Source organism: Styela clava, chromosome 12, assembly GCF_964204865.1.
Source record: "Styela clava chromosome 12, kaStyClav1.hap1.2, whole genome shotgun sequence".
Lineage (NCBI taxonomy): Eukaryota > Metazoa > Chordata > Ascidiacea > Stolidobranchia > Styelidae > Styela > Styela clava.
In genome coordinates, this window is record NC_135261.1 from 12809051 (window position 1) to 12823812 (window position 14762).

The 14762-nt window shown below is 39.9% G+C and overlaps 2 long non-coding RNA genes across 2 annotated transcripts; one reads left to right on the forward strand and one right to left on the reverse strand.

Annotated features, from left to right (window-relative positions):
• Positions 1 to 9527: 9527 nt before the first annotated feature.
• On the forward strand, positions 9528 to 10768 carry LOC144430831 (uncharacterized). The gene is made up of 3 exons (XR_013479748.1): positions 9528 to 9722; positions 10258 to 10329; positions 10418 to 10768. It is a non-coding gene; the product is annotated as an uncharacterized LOC144430831 (long non-coding RNA).
• A 1617-nt stretch (positions 10769 to 12385) lies between these two features.
• Positions 12386 to 13322, reverse strand: LOC144430716 (uncharacterized). The gene is made up of 2 exons (XR_013479683.1): positions 12962 to 13322; positions 12386 to 12704 (listed from the first exon to the last, which is right to left on the reverse strand). It is a non-coding gene; the product is annotated as an uncharacterized LOC144430716 (long non-coding RNA).
• Between the last annotated feature and the right edge of the window lie 1440 nt (positions 13323 to 14762).

The window sequence follows — 14762 nt, forward strand, 5'->3', positions numbered from 1 at the left end:
CAACCATGAAAATTCAATCATTCATCCCAATTCAATTCTTCACCCTCTGCCCTATCTCCCTCCACTTTCCTATTCTCGATCGCTGCCCCGTCTCCCTCGCCTCGGCCAACTGCTCCACCTCCCTCAACTTTCCTTTCCTCGACCCACCGCCCTATCTCCTTCAGCCTTCCTATCCTCGATCCACTGTCCTATTTCCCCCAACCTTACTATCCCCTTCAACCTTTTTACCCTCGACTCATTGCCCTATCTCCCTCAACTTTTCCATCCTCGGTCCACTGCACTATCTGCCTCAAGCTTCCCACCCTCGACCCACTGTCCGACCTCCCTCAACTTACCTATCTTCGACCCACGGCGCTATACCACTCAGTACCTAACCTAACGACGCTATAACCACGACTCGATCGTTAAAACGAATTTACCATCTTGCGACCAACTTCCATGTGTTATACTGGTCGAGTATGCCAATGAGAGGATTCAATTGTACGTTGACAAAACATGATTGGAGGAATTCGTAACTGCAGGCTGGAATCTCAAATGGTAATCAATAACCATAATTAGTGGCTTAAAAATGTGCTACTAATTAGGCTACTGATCGCATCAGGTTTGGAGTCACTGTTTTTGAAATTTTAACAGGCCATTCGATATCGAAGTATCTGAGTTCCTTTCCACAAACTCATTCAATGTCGCCTGTATTTCCGTGCAAGGCAAAACGATATTTAAATATACACGCTTGGTCTTTTTCAACGAATGTTCTGCAATATCCTGCATTTTTTAATCCTACTCAGATAGTTGTATATACAAATTTCTTTTACGTGACCGAGAAGGCTTAAAGTCAAAAACAGTCAAAAATATAAGTCTCTCAGTGAGTGTAATTCCATCCAAACTATTTTTAATCCATGAAATGTTTTGTCGTAGCTAGCGTTGCCAACTGCCCTTTAATTCAGCGTATAGTCCCAAAATTGAGCTTATCTTATCTGCAACTTAATGAAGTTGCAAAGGACGCATTTCGTACGTAATCTTTGGCATCGCTTTTACTATAAAATGTTGAAGAAAATACTTTATACGGACCAGAGCACTATTGCTTATTTCGGATCAGCATCATATTGTCACGACATGGCCAATTATTAAGGGCATCAAACGGCTTGTTAAGATTTAGAAAACTGTCATTCCCAACAAGAACCCTCAGTAGCCCAATTAGTAACACATTTTTAAACTGCCAATTATGCTTATTGTTTACCATTTGAAATTCAAGCCTACATTTACGAATGCCGTCAATCATGTTTTGTCGAAGTACAAATGAATCATCCTATTGGCATTCACGACCAGTATAACCAATGGAAGTTGGTTGGAATGGTTTTGCGATTATTTACCTTATTATATTTACCTTATTATATTTACCTTATTATATTTACCAAAACACAACTAAAATCTAACAAATAACACGCGAAAACTGACAAAACGAGGTAATATTCACAACCATGAAAATTCAACCATTCATCCCAATTCATTTCTCGACCCTCTGCCCTATCTCCCTCCACTTTCCTATTCTCGATCTGCTGCCCTGTCTCCCTCGCCTCGGCCAACTGCTCCACCTCCCTCAACTTTCCTTTCCTCGACCCACCGCCCTATCTCCTTCATCCTTCCTATCCTCGATCCACTGTCCTATTTCCCCCAACCTTACTATCCCCTTCAACCTTTTTAACCTCGACTCATTGCCCTATCTCCCTCAACTTTTCCATCCTCGGTCCACTGCACTATCTGCCTCAAGCTTCCCACCCTCGACCCACTGTCCGACCTCCCTCAACTTACTTATCTTCGACCCACGACGCTATACCACTCAGTACCTAACCTAACGGCGCTATAACCAGGACTCGATCTTCAAAACGATTTTACCATCTTGCGACCAACTTTCATGTGTTATACTGGTCGAGTATGCCAATTAGAGTATTCAATCGTACGTCGACAAAACTTGATTGGAGGCAATCGTAACTGTAGGCTGGAATCTCAATTGGTAATCAATAACCGTAATTAGTGGCTTTAAAATGTGGTACTAATTAGGCTACTGATGGCATCTGATTTGGAGTCACTGTTTTTAAAATTTTAACGGGCCATTCGATATCGACGTATCTGAGTTCCTTTCCACAAACTCATTCAATGTCGCCTGTATTTCCGTGCAAGGCAAAACGATGAGGAAATAATCAAATATTTACACGCTTGGTCTTTTTTAACAAATGGTCTGTCATATCCTCCTATATCAATCCTACTCAGATAGGTGTATATACAAATTTCTTTCACTTGACTGAGAAGGCTGAAAAGTCAAAAACAGTCAAAAATATAAGTCGCTCAGTGAATGTAATCCCATCCAAACTATTTTTAAGCCATGAAATGTTTTGTCGTAGCTAGCGTTGCCAACTGCCCGTTAATTCAGCGTATAGTCCCAAAATTCAGCTTACCTTATCTGCAACCTAATGAAGTTGAAAAGGACGTAGTTCGTACGTAATCTTTGGCATCGCTTTTACTATAAAATGTTGGAAAAAAAAACTTTATACGGACCAGAGCACTATTGCTTATTTCGGATCAGTATCATATTGTCACAAGTCTCACGACATGGCCAATTATTAAGGACATAAAACAGCTTGTTTAAATTTAGAAAACTGTCATTCGCAACAAGAAACCATCAGTAGCTCAATTAGTAACACATTTTTAGACTGCCAATTATGGTTATTGTTTACCATTTGAGATTCAAGCCTACATTTACGAATGCCGTCAATCATGTTTTGTCGACGTACAAATGAATCATCTCATTGTCATACACGACCAGTATAACCAATGGAAGTTGGTCGCAAGATAGTAGAGTTCAGTGTGGTGATCGGGTCGTGAATAATGCGCCGTTAGGTCAGGTACTGAATAGTATAGCACTGTAGGTGGAAGATAGGTAAGTTGTGGCAGATAGGGCAGTGGGTCGAGAGGAGAAAGGTTGAGGGAGATGGAGCGGTGGTTCGAGGATGTGGAAGTTTGAGGGAGATAGGGCAGTGGGTAGAGGATAGGAAATTTCAGGGAGGTCGGGAAGTGGGTCGAGGATAGGTAAGTAGATGGACATAGGGCAGTGGGTCGAGGACAGTTTTCGAGTAAACTAATAGCTCGCTGAGGCCCTAAGTGTCTCCTGAGGCTCCGTACGGAGCACTTTAAGAACTTAAAGTCTACGTAGAAGGATATAACAATGCGAACAACTAGTTAACGAATGTTTCCCCGACTTTTGATCTCTTGAATTCTTCCTCTTTACACTCTATCATTGAAAAATTATTGGTACTTATTTCAATAATGGTTTTGCGAGTTTAGGACTTATATTTACCAAAACACAACTAAAATCTAACAAATAACACGCGAAAACTGACAAAACGAGGTAATATTGGGGAGATAGGGCAGTGGGTCGAGGATAGAGAGATAGCGTAGAGGGTCAAGGATTGGAAAGTTGAGGGAGGTCGGGAAGTGGGTCGAGGATAGGTAAGTAGATGGAGATAGGGCAGTGGGTCGAGGACAGTTTTCGAGTAAACGAATAGCTTGCGGAGGCCCTAAGCGTCTTCTGAGGCTCCGTACGGAGCACTTTGGGAACCTAAAGTCTACGTAGAAGGATATAAGAATGCGAACAACTAAGTAACAAATGTTTCCCCGACTTTTTATCTCTTGAATTCTTTCTCTTTACACTCTACCATTGAAAAATTATTGGTACTTATTTCCAGAATGGTTTTGCGAGTTTAGGACTTTTATTCACCAAAACACACCTAAAATCTAACAAATAACACGCGAAAACTAACAAAACGAGGTAATATTAACAACCATGAAAATTCAATCATTCATCCCAATTCAATTCTCGACCGACTGCCCTATCTCCCTCCACTTTCCTATTCTCGATCTGCTGCCCTGTCTCCCTCGCCTCGGCCAACTGCTCCACCTCCCTCAACTTTCCTTTCCTCGACCCACCGCCCTATCTTCTTCGACTTTCCTATCCGCGATCCACTGTCTTATTTCCCCCCAACCTTCATATCCCGTTCAACCTTTTCATCCTCGACTCATTGGCCTATCTCCCTCAATTTTTCCATCCTCGGTCCACTGCACTATCTGCCTCAAGCTTCCCACCCTCGACCCACTGTTCGACCTCCCTCAACTTACTTATCTTCGACCCACGGCGCTATACCACTCAGTACCTAACCTAACGGCGCTATAACCACGACTCGATCGTCAAAACGAACTTTACCATCTTGCGACCAACTTCCATGTGTTATACTGGTCGAGTATGCCAATGAGAGGATTCAATCGTACGTCCACAAAACATGATTGGAGGAATTCGTAACTGTAGGCTGGAATCTCAAATGGTAATAAATAACCATAATTAGTGGCTCAAAAATGTGCTACTAATTAGGCTACTGATGGCATCGGGTTTGGAGTCACTGTTTTTGAAATTTTAACAGGCCATTCGATATCGAAGTATCTGAGTTCCTTTCCACAAACTCATTCAATGTCGCCTGTATTTCCGTGCAAGGCAAAACGATGAGGAAATATTCAAATATTTACACGCTTGGTCTTTTTCAACGAATGTTCTGCCATATCCTGCATTTTTTAATCCTACTCAGATAGTTGTATATACAAATTTCTTTTACGTGACTGAGAAGGCTTAAAACTCAAAACCGGTCAAAAATATAAGTCTCTCAGTGAGTGTAATCCCATCCAACTATTTTTAAGCCATGAAATGTTTTGTCGTAGCTAGCGTTGCCAACTGCCCTTTAATTCAGCGTATAGTCCCAAATTTGAGCTTATCTTATCTGCAACTTAATGAAGTTGCAAGGGACGCAGTTCGTACGTAATCTTTGGCATCGCTTTTACTATAAAATGTTGAAAAGAATACTTTATACGGACCAGAGCACTATTCCTTATTTCGGATCAGCATCATATTGTCACAAGACTCACGACATGGCCAATTATTAAGGGCATCAAACGGCTTGTTAAAATTTAGAAAACTGTCATTCCCATCAAGAAACCATCAGTAGCCCAATTAGTAACACATTTTTAAACTGCCAAATATGGTTATTGTTTACCATTTGAGATTCCAGCCTACATTTACGAATGCCGTCAATCATGTTTCGTCGACGTACAAATGAATCATCCCATTGGCATAAACGACCAGTATAACCAATGGAAGTTGGTCGCAAGATAGTAAAGTTCAGTGTGGTGATCGAGTCGTGAATAAAACGCCGTTAGGTCAGGTTCTGAGTAGTATAGCACTGTAGGTCAAAGATAGGTAAGTTGTGGCAGAGAGGCAGTGGGTCGAGAAGAGGATGTTGAGGGAGATAGAGAGGTGATTCGAGTATGGGGAAGTTGGGGAGGTAGGGCAGTTGGTCGAGGATAGAGAGATAGAGTAGAGAGTCGAGGATAGGAAGGTTGGGGGAGATAGGGCAGTGGGTCGAGGATAGGGAGGTCGGGCAGTGGGTCGAGGATAGGTGAGTAGATGGACATGGGGCAGTGGGTCGAGGACAGTTTTCGAGTAAACGAATAGCTCGCGGAGGCCCTAGTGTCTCCTGACGTTCCGTACGAAGCACTTTAATAACCTAAAGTCTACTTAGAAGGATATAGCAATGCGAACAACTAAGTAACGAATGTTTCCCCGACTTTTGATCTCTTGAATTCTTCCTCTTTACACTCTACCATTGAAAAAGTATTGGTACTTATTTCAAGAATGGTTTTGCGAGTTTAGGACTTATATTTACCAAAACACAACTAAAATCTAACAAATAACACGCGAAAACTGATAAAACGAGGTAATATTCACAACCATGAAAATTCAATCATTCATCCCAATTCATTTCTCGACCGACTGCCCTATCTCCCTCCACTTTCCTATTCTCGATCCGCTGCCCTGTCTCCCTCGCCTCGGCCAACCGCTCCAACTCCCTCAACTATCCTATCCTCGACCCACCGCCCTATCTCCTTCAACCTTCCTATCCTCAATCCACTGTCCTATTTCCCCCAACCTTCCTATCGTCTTCAACCTTTTTATACTCGACTCATTGCCCTATCTCCCTCAACTTTTCCATCCTCGGTCCACTGCACTATCTGCCTCAAGCTTCCCACCCTCGACCCACTGTCCGACCTCCCTCAACTTACTTATCTTCGACCCACGGCGCTATAATCACGACTCGATCGTCAAAACGAACTTTACCATCTTGCGACCAACTTCCATGTGTTATACTGGTCGAGTATGCCAACGAGAGGATTCAATCGTACCACGACAAAACACGATTGAAAGCATTCGTAAATGTAGGCTGGAATCTCAATTGGTAATCAATAACCATAATTAGTGGCTTAAAAATGTGCTACTAATTAGGCTACTGATGGCATCTGATTTGGAGTCACTGTTTTTAAATTTTTAACAGGCCATTCGATATCGACGTATCTGAGTTCGTTTTCACAAACTCATTCAGCACGGCAAAACGATGAGGAAATAATCAAATATTTACACGCTTGGTCTTTTTTAATAAATGTTCTGCCATATCCTCCTTTATCAATCCTACTCAAATAGGTGTATATACAAACTTCTTTTACTTGACCTAGAAGGCTGAAAAGTCAAAAACAGTCAAAAATATAAGTCGCTCAGTGAGTGTAATCCCATCCAAACTATTTTTAAGCCATGAAATGTTTTGTCGTAGCTAGCGTTGCCAACTGCCCTTTAATTCAACGTATAGTCCCAAAATTCAGCTTATCTTATCTGCAACTTAATGAAGTTGAAAAGGACGAAGTTCGTACGTAATCTTTGGCATCGCTTTTACTATAAAATGTTGAAAAAAAAAACTTTATACGGACCAGGGCACTATTGCCTATTTCGGATCAGCATCATATTGTCACAAGACTCACGACATGGCCAATTATTAAGGACATAAAACGGCTTGTTAAAATTTAGAAAACTGTCATTCGCAACAGGAAACCATCAGTAGCCCAATTAGTAACACATTTTTAAACTGCCAATTATGGTTATTGTTTACCATTTGAGATTCAAGCCTACATTTACGAATGCCGTCAATCATGTTGTGTCGACGTACAAATGAATCATCTCATTGTCATACACGACCAGTATAACCAATGGAAGTTGGTCGCAAGATAGTAGAGTTCAGTGTGGTGATCGGGTCGGGAATAAAGCGCCGTTAGGTCAGGTACTGAATAGTATAGCACTGTAGGTCGAAGATAGGTAAGTTGTGGCAGATAGGGCAGTGGGTCGAGAAGAGAAAGGTTGAGGGAGATAGAGCGGTGGTTCGAGGATGTGGAAGTTGGGGAGATCGAGGATAGGAAGGTTGAGGGAAATAGGGCAGTGGGTCGAGGATAGGAAAGTTCAGGGAGGTAGGGCAGTGGGTCGAGGATAGGTAAGTAGATGGACATAGGGCAGTGGGTCGAGGACAGTTTTCGAGTAAACGAATAGCTCGCTGAGGCCCTAAGTGTCTCCTGAGGCTCCGTACGGAGCACTTTAAGAACTTAAAGTCTACGTAGAAGGATATAACAATGCGAACAACTAGTTAACGAATGTTTCCCCGTCTTTTGATCTCTTGAATTCTTCCTCTTTACACTCTATCATGGAAAAATTATTGGTACCTATTTCAATAATGGTTTTGCGAGTTTAGGACTTATATTTACCAAACCACAACTAAAATCTAACAAATAACACGCGAAAACTGACAAAACGAGGTAATATTGGGGAGATAGGGCAGTGGTTCGAGGATAGAGAGATAGCGTAGAGGGACAAGGATAGGAAAGTTCAGGGAGGTCGGGCAGTGGGTCGAGGATAGGTAAGTAGATGGACATAGGGCAGTGGGTCGAGGACAGTTTTCGAGTAAACGAATAGCTCGCGGAGGCCCTAAGCGTCTCCTGAGGCTCCATACGGAGCACTTTAGGAACCTAAAGTCTACGTAGAAGGATATAAGAATGCGAACAACTAAGTAACGAATGTTTCCCCGACTTTTGATCTCTTGAATTCTTTCTCTTTACACTCTACCATTGAAAAATTATTGGTACTCATTTCAAGAATGGTTTTGCGAGTTTAGGACTTATATTCACCAAAACACAACTAAAATCTAACAAATAACACGCGAAAAGTGACAAAACGAGGTAATATTCACAACCATGAAAATTCCATCATTCATCCCAATTCAATTCTCGACCCACCGCCCTATCTCCTTCAACCTTCGATCCACTGTCCTATTTCCCCCAACCTTCCTATCCCCTTCAACTTTTTTATCCTTGCCTCATCGCCTATCTCCCTCAACTCTTCCATCCTCGGTCCACTGCACTAACTGCCTCAAGCTTCCCACCCTCGACCCACTGTTCGACCTCCCTCAACTTACTTATCTTCGACCCACGGCGCTATACCACTCAGTACCTAACCTAACGGCGCTATAACTACGACTCGAACGTCAAAACGAACTTTACCATCTTGCGACCAACTTCCATGTGTTATACTGGTCGAGTATGCCAATGAGAGTATTCAATCGTACGTCCACAAAACATGATTGGAGGCATTCGTAAATGTAGGCTGGAATCGCAATTGGTAATCAATACCCATAATTAGTGGCTCAAAAATGTGCTACTAATTAGGCTACTGATGGCATCAGGTTTGGAGTCACTGTTTTTGAAATTTTAACAGGCCATTCGATATCGAAGTATCTGAGTTCCTTTCCACAAACTCATTCAATGTCGCCTGTATTTCCGTGCAAGGCAAAACGATGAGGAAATATTCAAATATTTACACGCTTGGTCTTTTTCAACGAATGTTCTGCCATATCCTGCATTTTTTAATCCTACTCTGATAGTTGTATATACAAATTTCTTTTACGTGACTGAGAAGGCTTAAAACTCAAAACCGGTCGAAAATATAAGTCTCTCAGTGAGTGTAATCCCATCCAAACTATTTTTAATCCATGAAATGTTTTGTCGTAGCTAGCGTTGCCAACTGCCCTTTAATTCAGCGTATAGTCCCAAAATTGAGCTTATCTTATCTGCAACCTAATGAAGTTGCAAAGGACGCAGTTCGTACGGAATCTTTGGCATCGCTTTTACTATAAAATGTTGAAAAAAATACTTTATACGGACCAGAGGACTATTGCTTATTTCGGATCAGCATCATATTGTCACAAGACTCACGACATGGCCAATTATTAAGGGCATCGAACGGCTTGTTAAACTTTAGAAAACTGTCATTCCCAACAAGAAACCATCAGTAGCCCAATTAGTAACACATTTTTAAACTGCCAATTATGGTTATTGTTTACCATTTGAGATTCAAGCCTACATTTAAAAATGCCGTCAATCATGTTTTGTCGACGTACAAATGAATCATCCCATTGGCATACACGACCAGTATAACCAATGGAAGTTGGTCGCAAGATAGTAAAGTTCAGTGTGGTAATCGGGTCGTGAATAAAACGCTGTTAGGTCAGGTTCTGAATAGTATAGCACTGTAGGTCAAAGCAATGACATTAAACAACATGATGCGCAACTCCGGCATTTTTGTCCGAAGATCGTATTCGATAGCACGCTCCAATGCACATACTTGACGAGACGAAAACGAGCGGATGTGTGCTGCTTTCAAGGCGTAGCACGAATGGTGTTCGTGCCTGCTTTGACAGTTGTTGTCGATTTTAATGATATTTTTGAAAGTTGGGGTAAAAAGAAATCGGTAAAAGGTAAGGTGAATACTATTGTTGTATATCACACCCGGGCATCGCACTGTTAAGTACATGTGGGAAAGCCAGCCTTTGTCAAATACTACGAAGTTATTAATTCAGTACGGTACGTAGTTGCCCATTTGCCGAAATTACATATTTACTTACCCCTTATGGTTTCAAATAGTTCATGCACCTCCAGTTAGATTTGTTTAATCAGTGAGGATATATACTCATTGTTGACTGCTGCTCATTGTAACATACTATTACGCATTCACTTTTATTTGCGTATTAAATCAAAGTGTTAAAAAGTTCACCTAACATTTCACTCATACCGGTCTATATTGTATAGTCTGATTTCTCAAGTATTTGGAGCCACGAATGCTTGTAATTTTCTGACTAAACCCTTTTATTAGTTGGTTTATATACCAAATTCAGTAAAATATTTTTTAAATAAAACATGAGATATTGGATTTATTAGCTTTTCCATTCTGAATCATATAGACTGCTTTATTTATTCTTAACGGAAATTAATAAATCTCCTCTCTTTCTTCAGATGTGAAAGTTGTGGACAAACCTGTCTAAGCATTGTGAGACTCTTGCAGCACAAGAGGCAATAGCAGAAATAGTAAGTATATCAATCAAGAAATTAAGCCGACATAAAGCAAAACTTTCAACTATTCGTCTAATCTCAATTTCCTATTATTTATTCACAGGACAACTATAGCAGACGGGGAGATATCAGAAGTCTGGCGACATATCAGTGACAGTGTGATTCCAAGAAATATAATGCAATTGAAAATAGAAAATTGCAATAGAAAAACAACCTATGGAGGCATGCAAAGACATTTGACCCTCCGGTAGAGTTGTGTATGGCCCCCACATCCTGCAGGGCTTGAGGAAAATAACTAAAAATTCCAAAGCGTAAGATTGCATAAGCGGTCTTATTTGTAAAAAGGCACAAAACACGCCAGACATACTTAAAACAGCTTTGGAAATGAGGATTACGGGTACCTCACTGCACCTGTGTTATATTTGGTTCATCAACTCTTGGTAGTACCATAGAAGAAATTCCGGAAGGGGTATAATCATCATTCATGATAAAATACTATCATATATTTTTTGAACAACTTCAATCTAGACCAGGGATCTCAAACTCGCGGCCCCAAAGAACTTCCAGTGCGGCCCTCGAACGCTTAAAAATAATTGTAATAGTATTTTTGAAGTTTTTTTTTTTTATCTAAATGTAATCGATTTTTCAAACCTTCTAAAGTGAAATTGATTATTCACACAGAAAACAATTTACTGAAAGTAGTTTTGGAATATTAATTTTTTTGTCCACATTTTGACCCAATTAAGAATACACATCAAGCTAGCAAAAGAATACTTGAATAAAACACTTGAGTAATTAAATTAAACGCAAAGTACATGGAGAAGGTGGCATTTTCGAAGAAAATGGGAGTTGTAACATTTCTGCTCTTCACAAAATTCTGAAGCACATTGTTTAATTTGTCATATTTCCGTCAATACAATCAAAAAACACAATAAGCTCAGCAGTCAATATGACAAATTCGAAGACCAACTTCGAACAGAAAATTTCCATGTGTTTGTATATTAATATAATTATACAACGACTTAGTTACTAAAAATCAATATCAATAATAATTCAAGCAATCCTATGCCACGCAATGTAGTGCGAAATGTCTTGTCGAAAAAATCTGTCATTTGTTTTTTTACTGATCTATACATGAAATGATAAAAGTAACTTTTTTGCATTACTGGAATTAATTAAACATTCGTAAAGATCCAGATAAACCCATGATCATGTGGCCTCGTTAGTTAGAGTTGGTACTATAAAATCATTTCAGACTGGCCTAAGTATGCTGGTGACACAAAAAAGATGCCAAACGCCAGGACAAATGTAATTATTAAAACATTGAGTTTATACTGTAGTATTTTTGTTAATTTTAGGTTCATATATTTAGATTAAGTTATTTTTAGTGTATGTATTATTCTTTCCTTATTCAAAGCTTGTTCAAAAATGATTTTGATGGTTGTACATAGAATTTTACGATTTTTTATAATAAATACTGTAACTTGCAAATGTTGCAATAATAGTGGAATGCAAATATTAATATGTAATTGCATTTGAAATTGAAGAAAATAATAAAACTTAATCCAACTGTTTAGTTGCATCACAATATATGTCACAAACTAAAACTATCTTAAAAATATCTTTTAAGTATACATTATCAAAAACTGTTTGCGGCTCTTTTTACAATTTTCAAAATGCAATGCGGCTCTCGAAAACCCACGAGTTTGACACCACTGATCTATTCTAGACGATTCAAGCATTGCTTAGGGAAATTATATCACTTCAATTGAATTGAAATAATCTCGCTATATTAAATACAAAATCGTTGCTATCATAAAGGTAAACCAATTCACCCACTCGAAATATATTGGCCTTCACAAAGCAATGGAGGCAAAATTGAGAGTTCATGAGCTATGAACATTTGTTCTTTTCTTTGTCTCAAACTTTCCATACTCCACAGCCCCTATTAATTTTTTTTAATTTTAATTACCATGTGATGGTCATACATATCCTTAACTTGTATTTTCTGTCATGATGTATTATCTCAATGTGCCAAACTATTAATTAGTGTGCATATTTTGCTTCCAGATGACATAAATGTATTGTCATGTTTATTACCTCAGCTTGGAGTATTGACAAGAAAAAGGTGCCAGTAAATTAGGTAAAAAAATTTTCAACTCATTGTTATAATCAGAATTCACAATCAATAGGAATTATAAACAGCCAACAATCAGTGAGAATTATATGCAAAATCCCTCAGAATAAATTTGTCTAAAATCGGAGGAAGGCAAAAAATATAGGTAGTTTCCATCCACACAAGCATTTCAAGAAGACTTGCTCGAGCCAAACTAAACGAGCATCGTCAGGTGATCGGTAAGGCTGCAAGTTGAATTCAGCCCTGCAACCTCCTGCATAGAAGATAATATTAATTAGTGGGCTATGAGCTAAATTCCTAAATTTAAACAAACCTATCTACGATGCATTATGTACCAGCAATGTTACCTACGATTAACTGAATATGTAATATGTCTAATAAATTCACCTACAAAAGCAAGTTCGATAGGTGCAAACTTTGTGTTATGGAATTGTATCGCAGCACAGTTTTGTATGACACCCTCTTTAAATGAAAATTCAATGATTAAGCGCAAACATTAAAATTACTAACTTTGAACTTTGTCATTATCTGCAAAATGTTCCACACAAATCTTTCCGCTATCGCGTTTGTAATCTTCTCTGATAAAAAAAAACGTCTATGATGTCCAGAATTGCTCTTTACAGCTTGCCTGTTATTCCAGCTTTCCAAGTAAGCAAAACTTCTTAGATATAGAGATTATTTTGTTTCGTTACAGGCGCAAAAAGGCAGGTACTACACGTAAAAAAGACGCCGAGTAGCAAAAGCGAGCGGAAAACGGACGCGAAAGGCGACGAGAAATATGTGCATTGGAGCGTATCATGAAATACAATGTTTTGCCTGTAGTCTTATGGAGTGACGTCAGAGTTGCCTATCATGTTGTTTAATGTCATTGGTCAAAGATAGGAAAGTTGTGGCAGATAGGGCAGTGGGAGAAGAGAAGGTTGAGGGAGATAGAGTGGTGGTTCGAGGATGGGGAAGTTGGGGAGATAGGGCAGTGGGTCGAGGATAGGAAAGTTGAGGGAGATAGGGCAGTGGGTCGAGGATAGGAAAGTTCAGGGAGGTCGGGCAGTGGGTCGAGGATAGGTAAGTAGATGGACATACGGCACTGGGTCGAGGACAGTTTCCGAGTAAACGAATAGCTCGCGGAGGCCCTAAGCGTCTTCTGAGGCTCCGTGCGGAGCACTTTAAGAACCTTAAGTCTACGTAGAAGGATATAGCAATTCGAACAACTAGGTAACGAATGTTTTCTGGACTTTTGAGCTGTTGAATTCTTCCTCTTTACACTCTACCATTGAAAAATTATTGGTACTTTTTTCAAGAATGGTTTTGCGAGTTTATGACTTATATTTACCAAAACACAACTAAAATCTAACAAATAACACGCGAAAACTGATAAAACGAGGTAATATTCACCACAACCATGAAAATTCAATCAATCATCCCAATTCAATTCTCGACCGACTGCCCTATCTCCCTCCACTTTCCTATTCTCGATCCGCTGCCCTGTCTCTCTCGCCTCGGCCAACCGCTCCAACTCCCTCAACTATCCTATCCTCGACCCACCGCCCTATCTCCTTCAACCTTCCTATCCTCGATCCACTGTCCTATTTCCCCCAACCTTACTATCGCCTTCAACCTTTTTATACTCGACTCATTGCCCTATCTCCCTCAACTTTTCCATCCTCGGTCCACTGCACTATCTGCCTCAAGCTTCCCACCCTCGACCCACTGTCCGACCTCCCTCAACTTACTTATCTTCGACCCACGGCGCTATAATCACGACTCGATCGTCAAAACGAACTTTACCATCTTGCGACCAACTTCCATGTGTTATACTGGTCGAGTATGCCAATGAGAGGATTCAATCGTACCACGACAAAACACGATTGAAAGCATTCGTAAATGTAGGCTGGAATCTCAATTGGTAATCAATAACCATAATTAGTGGCTTAAAAATGTGCTACTAATTAGGCTACTGATGGCATCTGATTTGGAGTCACTGTTTTTAAATTTTTAACAGGCCATTCGATATCGACGTATCTGAGTTCGTTTTCACAAACTCATTCAGCACGGCAAAACGATGAGGAAATAATCAAATATTTACACGCTTGGTCTTTTTTAATAAATGTTCTGCCATATCCTCCTTTATCAATCCTACTCAGATAGGTGTATATACAAACTTCTTTTACTTGACCTAGAAGGCTGAAAAGTCAAAAACAGTCAAAAATATAAGTCGCTCAGTGAGTGTAATCCCATCCAAACTATTTTTAAGCCATGAAATGTTTCGTCGTAGCTAGCGTTGCCAACTGCCCTTTAATTCAGCGTATAGTCC